This window comes from Ovis canadensis, chromosome 9 (genome assembly GCF_042477335.2).
Source record: "Ovis canadensis isolate MfBH-ARS-UI-01 breed Bighorn chromosome 9, ARS-UI_OviCan_v2, whole genome shotgun sequence".
In the NCBI taxonomy this organism is placed as follows: domain Eukaryota; kingdom Metazoa; phylum Chordata; class Mammalia; order Artiodactyla; family Bovidae; genus Ovis; species Ovis canadensis.
Window position 1 is genome coordinate 59,709,074 of NC_091253.1, and position 12,487 is coordinate 59,721,560.

Here is a 12,487-nt window from a genome sequence, read left to right on the forward strand (position 1 = left end):
GTGTGCCTGTCAGTTAACTCCCAGCACCCTCCAACCATCCTATTGGAACAGATATCTGTTCCAATATTCTAAAACCCACTTATCAATCTTAAGACTAAAGCAAGTCTGCCCTACATTTAATTTTATTCTCATATGTTGTCATTTAAACCCTTTTCTATTCCTGTTTGTTGTTGCCCTGACAAGGCTGTCCGTCTCTAAATTCAATAAACAAAATTCACTTAACTTTTTGGTATAAGTCTTCAATTCCCATGTCCCAGCCTTAGTTGAATTACCTCTGTGCCTCTTCCTTGAATATCATCCAAATTCTCTTTCCCATCTTTAGCTGTGAAGTTGGGAAGGGGACTGAGTCAGTGCAAGCTCAGGGCTGCAGGAGTCCTACCTGTTGCACTGCTTGACTCCCATCTCCTGTTCTTAAGCTATTAGGTACATTAATGATGCTCTTCTCCCCAAAAGTGAACTCTCTTCTAGTCAACCCTGCCCACTTCTGTTGATCATTTAAGTAACTGCCAAGGCTGCTTTTCTGGCTGATTATTCATTGACACCCCCAATTCCACTTTGAGATTAATGCTGACTTGGAATATGTTACCTTTTTCTGTTGTCTGGCCCTTTTAGGCACTGTTTAGGGCAACTGGGCTCAAGGCTGACCCCCTAGGAAGGCCACTTCTGTCCCCTAGCTAGAACTGGTTCTCTCTAACCTCTCAAGCAGTTTAATGATAATCATATTGAGTGGAACCCAGGAATCAAAAGTTTCAAAGGCAGCAAAGATAAATTCCAACTATTGTATCCCCCCTTGATCTACCAGGTCTGTTGTTCTGTCACAAAAGATTAGATGAGCTTGACAGGATTGAATTACATAAAGCCAGGCTGGTGGGTGGGTTTTTGTTGTTGTTTTTTAAGTATCCTGTTTCCTTGAAAGGCTAACAGCTTTCAAATTTTTCCCCAAGTTGAAGAAAAAAAGTCAAATGTCTTTTTCAAAGTGTTCTTTTCCAGCTGGCAGAAAGAATTTGAAATTGGTGTTGACCTGAATCTTGGAAATTTGCTTTTGCCTCCAACAAAATATAAAGTCAGTGGGGGCTGGTCGGGGGGTGGGGGGGTAGTTCTTTCCATGCCAAATTTATTGCCTGTGTCTGATTAAAAAGAGTAGAGAAAGCGAGGCTGTAATGGGCCAGAAGTGGCTGGGACGGGGTGGGGAGCATCAAGCCAGCATTTGTCCACACTCAGTTTAACAGATAAACCAGGCATCTACTAGGCCCAGGGACTCAAGTAGCATACAGTTTGCACACAAGTTCAAGTACATGTACCTTTCTGGGCATGTACCACAGATTAACCTCAGGTGTGATAAGGTCTTAGTGAGGTGGGGAGGCACCTGAGAGAAGCCCTGCAGGTTGGTGATGCAACAGATGAGGGTGAGAGCGTGGACACTGCAAGGGATAAATGATCAGGAAAGGCCCAGAGGTTGAAAAGCAAATATAATATTCATCATGCCTGAAACAGAACATATGAAGGGAGTGCCACGCAACCCCATGACAAAAGGCCCATTTTGAAAAGAAGCCTTCATTCTGGGAGGAGGAAGGGATGCTTCATTTGATGGAGAAGAGGGAAGCCCAGGAAGGTTTTTTTGCAGGGAAGTGACAGGAGCAGAGTTGGGGAGTTAAGAGCATCAATCAAGTTGTAAAAATTTTGAGCTGCTGGGAGCCAGGAGAGCGGTCAGGAGGGAAGCTGTGATGCTGAGCGGTGACGGGCCTGCGAGCCAGCCTGGCAGTGAGACTGGAAAATAACACAGTGAGAGTTTAGGAGGTAGGAGAACTCTGTAAGGCCGAACAGCTGATTGCCTACAAGATCTGGCTTAGGCTCAAGTGACTGGAGCCTCTCGAGTCAAAAGCCAGGTTGTTTTTAGTTTTGTTTTTACTTTTTAATTTACGTAAAAAAAAAAAAATCTTTGGGCCATACTGTGTGGCAATGTGGGATCTATTAATAATTCCTTGACCAGAGATCAAATCCATGCCCTGTGCATTGGGAGTACGGAGTCTTAACCACTGCATCTCCAGGGAAGTCCCTGTTTTTATTTTTAACTTACAAATTTTTTTAAATTGAAGCCTAGTTGATTTACAGTGTTGCATTAGTTGCAGGTGTATAGCAGTGATTCAGTTATACACACCTATATATCTTCTTTTTCATATGCTTTTCCTTAACTGGCTGTGTGGCACAATGGATAGCACATTGGACTTCTAGCTGGCCTAGATGTAGTTATTCCTATGATTTTCCATTATACACTGCTGTGTTCAGTCATGTCCCACTCCTTGAGACACCATGGACTGTAGCCCATAAGGCTCCTCTGTTTCCAGACAAGAATGCTGGAGTGGGTGACCATTTCCTACTCCAGGAGATCTCCCCAACCCAGGGACCAAACCCACATCTTTAGCATCTCTGCATTGGCAGGTGGATTCATTACCACTGTTCCACCTGGGAAGCTCAGAAGACATTGAATATCAGACCTAGAGATTATCACACTAAGTGAAGTAAGTCAGACAGAGCCAGGCCTTTTCTAAGTGGGAACAGCAGAACCAGCAGGGAATCTCAGAAAAACTGCATTCTAGCTGACAATCCATCCCCAACAGAAAGGGGGACATTAGAGCTGGCTCCCAGGAGAGAAGTGGGTGCTGGGACTCTGGACGGAAACTGGGAGTGGGGGAGCACAGAATGAGAAGGTCCAGGGCTCAAAACCCGGGGAACGTGAGAGAGCAACTGAGGGGAGAGTCATAAGGGGTGACGTCTGAGCAAAGTTCCGACGGGAACTTCCTCCTCCCAAGGAGAAACCAGACTAGAAACAATTATCTCCTCTGCCTGGGCCTAATCTCCAGTCTGAGTCACATTAAGAAACCTCCGTCTGGCCCAAGAAAAAGAGTCTGTGTGGCCAGCCCTGGGGCAGAGGCCCAGAAGGTGAAGGGCAGTGTTAACAGATAGCACATGGTGGCTATCTACCCGAGTACTTGGGCTCCTAGTAACTGAGTCATTGCTGAAATGACCAGAGGAGAATTTCTACATGAAGGCTGGAGACTGTGGTCTGACCATTTTGTTGGCTTGGTCTCAGAAGCATGACTTGCTTAAGTGCGCGAGGCCATGTTTCATGAGAACCCGGGGGAAAACCAAAGTGCTTTCCAAGTATCACCAAATGGATACTTGTTAGTTCAAGTGAACTCCTTGTGACTTGCCAAGAAAGATGGGACAGAACCAACTTCTATCAGTCTGCTCAATGAGACAGTCTCCTCTCTGGTTCCCTCAAGTACTGAACTCTTACACAAGATCTACTCCAGGCAGGTCCCCAAGGTCAAGATGAACATCCGGGGACTCCCCAGTTCTCCCAGGAGTCAAGGCCAGAGCTGTCTGTGACCACAGGCCTAGGTACTCTCTCGTGACTCTTCCTGGGCCTTGCAGTTTCTACCATACAACAGTGCTTAACACATTTCCCTGTCTCTTTGGACAAGTATTGAGGATATGCAGTTATGAATTCTACTCACTGGGTCTCTCGTTCTCATTTAACTTTCTGCATTTCTGTAAAGCATTCCCAAGATGTCTTCCAAGAGCTTCCAACAAGCTTTTCAGCTGTCAAATGTTGAAATCTTTCTAACCACTCACTGAAAGCAAGAGAACTGATTAGCAAGAAAAACAAAGCATCTTCAGCTCAGATTCTCCGTTTGAGGTTTTCCTGTCAAGGTGATTTAAACCATACTGCAGGGAGAGATGTGTGTTCACAACAGCCATGAAAAATGCCCCCTTGCCTTGCCCACACGTCCTGGGTGGTCCACCTGGATTCCTCGACAGCCTCCCCTCCCCCACAGAGGAGGAGCCTGGCTCCTCCTTTCCAGCCCTCTGCCTGTACCCACACTGTCACCCCAGCTAGCCTGGTTCTGTAAAGGGCGTGCGTGATTCAGGAGGCCAATGGGCAGGTTGGAATCCTGGAAGCAACACAGGCATGCAGCATCCTGAAACCATAGATTCCCCACTGAAGCTCAACGTTGTGTGGATCAAAATGTGTCCCCCCACCCCCCCAAAAAATAATGTCCTGAACTCCTAACCCCCTGCTGCTGCTGCTGCTGCTAAGTCACTTCAGTCGTGTCCAACTCTGTGCGATCCCATAGACAGCAGCCCACCAGGTTTCCCTGTCCCTGGGATTCTCTAGGCAGGAATACTGGAGTGGGTTGCCATTTCCTTCTCCAATGCATTCACGCATGCTAAGTCGCTTCAGTCATGTCCGACTCTGTGAGACCCCATGGACAGCAGCCCACCAGGCTTCTCTGTCCATGGAATTCTCTAGGCAAGAATACGGGAGTGGGTTGTCATTTCCTTCTCCCCCAACCCCCTAGTTCCTGTAAATGTGACCATATTTGGAAATAGGGGCTTTGCAAATGTAATCATGATGAGTTCGTATTACAAGAAGGGACACCCTCAGTCCAGTCACTTGGAGTTCTTCTGAGAAAGATGGAAACCTACGGGGAGAAGATTGTGTGATGACAAAGGCAAAGCTGGGAGGGACGCGGCTACAAGCCAGGGAATGCCAAGGACGGCCAGCAAGGACAGCGAGGAAGAAAGGGGCAGCAGGTTTCCCCCCAGAGCCCAGCAAAAAGGAATCAAGCCTGTCAACACTGTCAACACCCTGACTTCAGATTGCTAGCCTCTGAAACTCTGAGAGAATACATTTAACAAAAACCATCTATAACTTCTTTTATCTTATGATTTAATATAGAATATAAACCTCTTTGTCAAAAATGCATAAAAGGGGGACTTCCCTGGTGGCTAAGACTCCACACTCCCAATCCAACTGGTCTGAGGGCGATTCCTGGTCAGGGAACTTGATCCCACATGCCAAAACCAAGAGTTCACATGCCACAGCTAAGACCTGGAGCAGCCAAATAAATAAATATGCTTTTAAAGAAACATAAAAAGAACTTCCCTGATGGTGCAATGGTTAAGATTCCGTGCTTCCCCTGCAGAGGGCATGGGTTTGACCCCTGGTTGGGGAACTAAGATCCCACATGCTGTACATTTATTTATAAATAATGTGTTATATTTAGTGCACAAAAAATTGCCTTGTATATGTATTTAAGTTTCACTTCATTGTATTTGTTTTCTTTTTTCTAATATTTATTTGTATTTATTTATTTGGCTGTGTCAGGTCTTAGTTGCAGCATGCAGAATCTTTGTTACATCATGTGGGATCTTTCCTGGATGCTCCCAGGTTTAACTGTCCTGTGGCAAGTGGGATCTTAGTTCCCAGACCAGGGATCAGACATTCGATCCCCTGCATTTCAGATTGGATTACCACTGGACTACCAGGGAAGTCCCTGTGTGTTTTTTCATTTGGTACACAAAGAAATGTACTCATCATAGATTTACTCTTTTTAACATGTGAACTATTATTAAACTTTACTCTCATTCCTAATATTTGTGTAGAACAGACTTTTGGACTCTGAGGGAGAAGGAGAGGGTGGGATGATTTGGGAGAATGGCATTGAAACATGTATACTATCATGTAAGAAACGAAGTGCCAGTCTATGTTCGATACAGGATACAGGATGCTTGGGGCTGGTGCATGGGGATGATCCAGAGAGATGATATGGGGTGGGAAGTGGGAGGGGGATTCAGGATTGGGAGCTTGTATACACCCATGGTGGATTCATGTCAATGTATGGCAAAACCAATACAGTATTGAAAAGTAAAATAAAGTAAAAAGAAAAAAAATAAATAAAAATTAAAAAAATAAAAACTTCTGCACTTAGAAGTAAAAAAATAAAATAAAAAACAAAAATAAAAAAAAAGCATCCAGTCTGTGGCACTCTGCTAAGGCAGCCCAAGGAAAGGAGCATATCAGAGTCTGCTGACATACAGCCTGTGCTAAAACCAGGTCTGCCCTTCACTGGCCATTTATCCTCGGCCTTTTCCTTAGCTTCTGGAAGTCTCAGTCTCCTCAAGTATAAACGGAATAACAGTAGTACCGATCTCAAGAATATTGTGAGGAATATTCAAGGAGACGCATGTAAAGCACTCAGTACTGTGCCTGCTACCAATTAGAAATGCTAAAGAAAAGGCATTAGGTTGAATTATATCAAAATGCTGTGACCATTATTTTTGACTTACAAAAAAGGCAATTTCATAGGGTTCAGCCTAGCAGTAATGATAGCCATGGTGCTAAGAACAGAGACCTTGTTTGTAACCGTTTGGTTTTTCCAATAGCAATTCTCAGCTCTCTGACCCCAACTGGGGGTCCTACAGTTCAGTTTCAATTCTGACACCTCTCAAGGTGAGCACAGACCCACAGGTTAAAGGCTAAGTCCCACGAGACTGCCCCTACTTCAGATGCCAGCTGCAAATGGGAGCCCTAGGTTACTCACACATCTGTCCAGCTGACTCCAAAGTCACGGGTTCCCACAACACCCCCTTGGGTTTGCTACTTCGCTGGAACAACTCATAACGCAGGTAAACACTGTACTTAAGATAACAGTTTATTATAAAGGATACAGATCAACAGCCAGATGAAAAGTTTGCACAGATCAAGGATGCGGAGGGGACACACCTCTCCAGGCACACCGCCCTCCCAGCATTCAAGGCATACGCTCACCTGAAGGCTCTCCAAATCTCATAGCTCCAAAATTTTCACCCTTGGCTATTCTCCTGAAACTCCCACAAGACTGTTAATTGGCTAACCTGCTCAGACGCTCAGTCCTGTCCAACTCTTTGCGACCCCATGGATTGTAGCCCACCAGGCTCCTCTGTCCATGGGATTTCCCAGGCAAGAACACTGGAGTGGGTTGCCATTTCCTTCTCCAGAGGATCTTCCCAATCCAGGGATTGAACCCATGTCTTCTGCGTTGGCAGTCAGGTTCTTTACCACTAGTGCCACCTGGGAAATCATACAAAATAAAAAGTTAAAAAAAAAAAAGAATTTTTATTCCTTGTCAGTCCAATGGTTAGGACGCGGTACAGAGGGGTTTGATCTCTGGTCAAGGAACTAAGATTCCCCCAAGCCACATGGTATGGCAAAAAGAAAAGGAACTTTTATGGTGGTTTTATTATGTAGGCAAGATTGACTAAATCATTTGCCACTGATGAACTCAATTTGCATCACCTCTTCCTACCCAAGAGGTTGCTGGTGGGAGGGGATGAATGGCAGTTGAAACTTCCAACCCTCTAGGCAAGGCCAACCCCCTCCTTGAAACCATCTAACTGCCAACTTCGAGTCACCTCATTAGCATAAACTCAGGCTTAGTTGAAAGGGGCTTGTTATGAATAACAAAAGACACTTCACTCCTGAAATTCCAAAGGTTTTAAGAGTTCTATGCCAGGAACTGGGGGCAAAGAACAAATATATATGTCATTTTATTATAACACAAAAATCTGTTGTTGTTTAGTTTGTTTTAGTCGCAAAAGTCTTGTCTGACTCTGCAACCCCATGGAATCTACTATGTTGCAATTATTTGTACATCTGAGGTCAACCATCCTGTTTATTCATCTCAACCGTCCTAGTCCTAGCACATCAAATAGAGCCAAGCACACAGTTAGATGCTCAATTAATGTTGACTGAATGACCTTTGTGTTTTTCACATATTACCTGGTGGCCATCTCATCCATGCAATAAAAAGGAACTTTCCCAAATCTTGTGTGCATTAAAGGAGTTGTTTTCCTGCTCTATTGCTTCTAAAGGAATTATGAGTGCAAAGGAATTTTGTATTCACATGCCCTTGGCAGACTTTACTCCAATCAACCTCACCAGTACATAACGTTCTAAAGACCAGAAAAATTTGTAAGGCACCTATAGATGCTGTTCCACCAATGCTGGCCCTCCCAGCCCCTCTGAGTATCTCACCAGGCTTGGAAAGTCAAGAAAGAAAAACAAAAGTTAACCACATTTTGTAAAAAATGAGCACTGAGGCAGACACAGAGAAGTTGAATCGGACCTCTAACACATCATTTTCTTCTGTCTTGAAGTGACAGTGGAAAGCTTATCTTTTTCAGGAGAAGAAGAAAAAGAGAAAGAAGAAATAGATGCTTCTCTTGTCCAGAATCTTTTCTATGGCTTTGCTCTGACTTTGGCAACAGCATTGTCAGACTTTTCTGGGCGCTACAGCAAGATGGATGCTAGAGGATCTTTGCCACATTCCCAGGAGGGGACCGAAGATGCTTTTCTCATGACAGCCTTTGGAGTCCAACTTGCTGCCCTCAGCATTCCTGAAGCAGCAGAGGGAGATTCCCCCCACCCCTGCCCTGCCCCCTCAAGCCATCCCCCCACTCTCCTACCTCCGCCCACCCCGGACTGTGAGCCGTGAGCCGGGGAAACAGAGAACCTGGCCAGGGAGTGAAGAAATGAATCTGGCTGTCATGGAAGGAACTAGATGGAGCAAAAGCTGTGGCCCCGGGGGAGATTCCCTAACCAGAGTTCCTCCAGCTGCTCAGACTTCCTGCTCCACCACCGCCTGGAGTCTGTCCCCGAGGACATTCCCGAGGCCAGCTGAAAGCCAGAAACCACCCCTCCTTACCTGCTCCAGATGCAGCGCAGAGCATTCTGGAGAGAGGGGCCAGCAGGATCCCCTCTCTGGGATGGAGGTTTCAGGAACAAGTTTCATTCGCAATTCTAGGTTTTAGCTCCGAGAGCCACAGGATAAAAAGGGTGCACAATCTGGGTTCTCAATGAAGAACTGTCCATTTGAAATTATTTCTCTTAGAAGGGACGAAGTAGTGCTTTACGGAAGGGAGAAAAAAACTTCACAGATCAGTTCACTGTCAGCTTAAGAGGAAGGGAGGAGGAGATGGTGGACTACAGAAACATACACGCAATTGTAGGATTCCCCAGGCCAGTCTACTTGGCCCTCCCAGGCAGTGGAGTGTTGTAGCCTGAAGCAGATTCCTTAATCAGCCTTGGGATTTCTAGTATTTTCTCATTGTATAAGATCTCCAAAAACCAGATTCATTTGCAACCACACCAGCTACAATCTGGGAGGTGGGAAGATGAAAAAGGAAAAGAAAGAAAATGTTTCTGTATTTCTAAGTTCAAACAAGTTATTTAAAGAGCATACCTCAGTCTTAGAAGAACAGGTATTTCAAAGACTGGAACACCTGCGAGCTATTGTAAACAGCTGCATGCTGGAATGTGAAATGTTGCAGCCACTATGGAAAAAGTATAGCAGTCCCTCAAAAAGTTAAAAATAGAATTTTCATATGATCCAGCAATTCTACTTCTCTATATATCCAAAAGAATGAAAAGCAGGTCTCAAGGACTTCTCTGGTGGTCTGGTGGTGGTAAAGAATCCGCCTGCCCGTGCAGGGGACACAGGTTCAATCCCTGGTCTGGGAAGATCCCACATGGCTTGGGACAACTAAGCCCCTGTGCCACAATTACTGAGCCCGTACTTTAAAGCCCACCAGCAGCAAGAGAAGTCACCACAGTGAGAAGTTCGAGCACCACAATGAAGACCCAACACAACTAAATACAAAAAAAATAAATACAAATTTAAAAATAAAGCAGCGCCTCAGAGGTATTTGTAACCTATGTTCATAGCACTGTTCACAAGAAAAGCTACAACCAACCTAGACAGCATATTGAAAACCAGAGACATTACTTTGCCAACTAAGGTCCGTCTAGTCAAAGCTATGGTTTTCCCAGTAGTCATGTATGGATGTGAGAGTTGGACTATAAAGAAAGCTGAGCACCGAAAAATTGATGCTTTTGAACTATGGTGTTGGAGAAGACTCTTGAGCATCCCTTTGACAGCAAGGAGATCAAACCAGTCCATCCTAAAGGAAATCAGTCCTGAATATTCATTGGAAGGACTGATGCTGAAGCTGAAACTCCAATACTTTGGCCACCGAATGTGAAGAACTGACTCATTGGAAAAGACCCTGATGCTGAGAAAGATTGAAGGCAGGAGGAGAAGGGGATGACAGAGGATAAGATAGTTGGATGGCATCACCAACTCAGTGGACATGAGTTTGAGTAAACTCTGGGAGTTGGTGATGGACAGGGACGACTGGCATGCTGCAGTCCATGGGGTCACAAAGAGACTGAGCGACTGAACTGACTGACTGAAAAAGTGAAAGAAACCCACATGTCCATTGACAGATGAGTGGATAAACAAAATTCGGTATAGATATACAATGGAATATTATTCCACCCTACAAAGACAAGAAATTCTGAGACATACCACGACAGGGATGAACCTTGACGACATGATGCTCAGTGAAATAGACAAGTCACAAAAGGACAAATACTGTATGAGTCCACTCATATGAGGTACCTAGAGTAATCAAATTCATGGCAACAGAAAGTAGAATGTTGGTTGTTAGGGGACGGTTAGGAGGCCAGGATGGGGGGAAAGGAAATGGGAATTTGTTCAAAGGGTACAAGGTTCAGTTCTGCAAGACAAAAACGTCTAGAGACTGATTGCACAACGATGTGAATATGTGTAATGCTATTAAACTGTAAACTTGGGAATTCCCTGGTGGTCCAGTGGTTAGGACTCCATGCTCCCATTGCCAGGGCCCAGTTTCAATCCAAGATGGAAGTAAGGAAACTAAAATCCCACAAATCCATGTAGTGCGGTCAGAAAAAAAAATTTTTGAACTTGAAACTTAAAAATGGTCAAGATGGTAAATTGTACCATACTCGTGTATCCTAAAAGATGATGCTGTGAAAGTGCTACACTCAATATGCTAGCAAATTTCGAAAAATTTGCAGTGGCCACAGGACTGGAAAAGGTCAGTTTTCATTCCAATCCCAAAGAAAGGCAATGCCAAAGAATGCTCAAACCACCGCACGATTGCACTCACCTCACACGCTAGCAAAGTAATGCTCAAAATTCTCCAAGCCAGGCTTCAACAGAACACGAACTGCAAACTTCCAGATGTTCAAGCTGGTTTTAGAAAGGGCAGAGGAACCAGCGATCAAATTGCCAACATCCACTGGATCATCGAAAAAGCAAAAGAGTTCCAGAAAAACATCTACTTCTGCTTTATTGACTATGCCAAAGTCTTTAACTGTGTAGATCACAACAAACTGGAAAATTCTTCAAGAGATAGGAATACCAGACCACCTGACCTGCCCCCTGGGAAATTTGTATGCAAGTCCGGAAGCAACAGTTAGAACCAGGCATGGAACAACAGACTGGTTCCAAATTGGGAAAGGAGTATGTCAAGGCTGTATATTGTCACTCTTATTTAACTTCTATGCAGAGTACATCATGAGAAATGCAGGGCTGGATGAAGCACAAGCTGGATTCAAGATTGCCAGGAGAAATATCAATAACCTCAGATATGCAGATAATACCATCCTTACGGCAGAAAGTGAAGAGGAACGAAAGAATCTCTTGATGAAAGTGAAAGAGGAGAGTGAAAAAGTTGGCTTAAAGATCAACATTCAAAAAACTAAGATCATGGCATCCAGTCCCATCACTTCATGGCAAATAGATGGGGAAACAATGGAAATAGTGACAGACTTTATTTTGGGGGGCTCCAAAATCACTGCAGATGTTGAGTGCAGCCAGGAAATTAAAAGAGGCTTGCTCCTTGGAAGAAAAGCTATGACCAACCTAGACAGCATATTAAAAAGCAGAGACATTACTTGGCCAACAAAAGAAATCCGTCCTGAATATTCATTGGAAAGACTGATGCTAAAGCTGAAACTCCAATTCTTTGGCTACCGGATTCAAAGAGCTGACTTATTTGAAAAGACCCTGATGCTGAGAAAGATTGAAGGCGGGAGGAGAAGGGGACGACAGAGGATGAGATGGTTGGATGGTGTCACCAACTCAATGGACATGAGTTTGCATGGAGTTAGTGTGCTGCAGTCCATGGGGTCGCAAAGAGTCAGACACAACCGAGTGAGTGATTTAACTGATCTGAACTGTGTATCTGTGTGTGTGTGTGCATGCTTAGTCACCTCAGTCATATCTGAGTTTTTGTGATCCTGAGGACTGTATCCCTCCAGGCTCCCGTGTCCATGGGGAGTCTCCAGACAAGACTACTGGAGTGGGTTTCCATGCTCTCCTCCAGGGGATCTTCCCGAACCAGGGATCAAACCCAAGTCTCCTGCATTGCAGGTGGATTATTTACCACTGAGCCACTGGGGAAGCCCACTTGTGTATCTTACTACAATTTAAACAAAAAACACCTGGATGGCCCGGCCTTTGGGGCCACTATGAAGAAGGTGACATTTCACCCATAAGTGACCATAGTAGATTTTCTCCTTACGGGATGCTATCTTTGCCCGTGACAAGAGAGGAAGAAATCACAGGGCAAGCACTACGAGCTGATGCCCCATGCTGAGCAGTGAGGGTGCAAAGGTGACCAGGACACACATCCTTAGGGGACTGAAGGCCGGACACTCAGAGGAAATGATTGCTGTATGAGCACTGCAAAGGCTGTTGCCAGGTGTACTTTCTAAGCCACCACCACTGCCGGCTCCAGTTTCCAGTGACTTCTTCAGCTCCCAGACTGCACC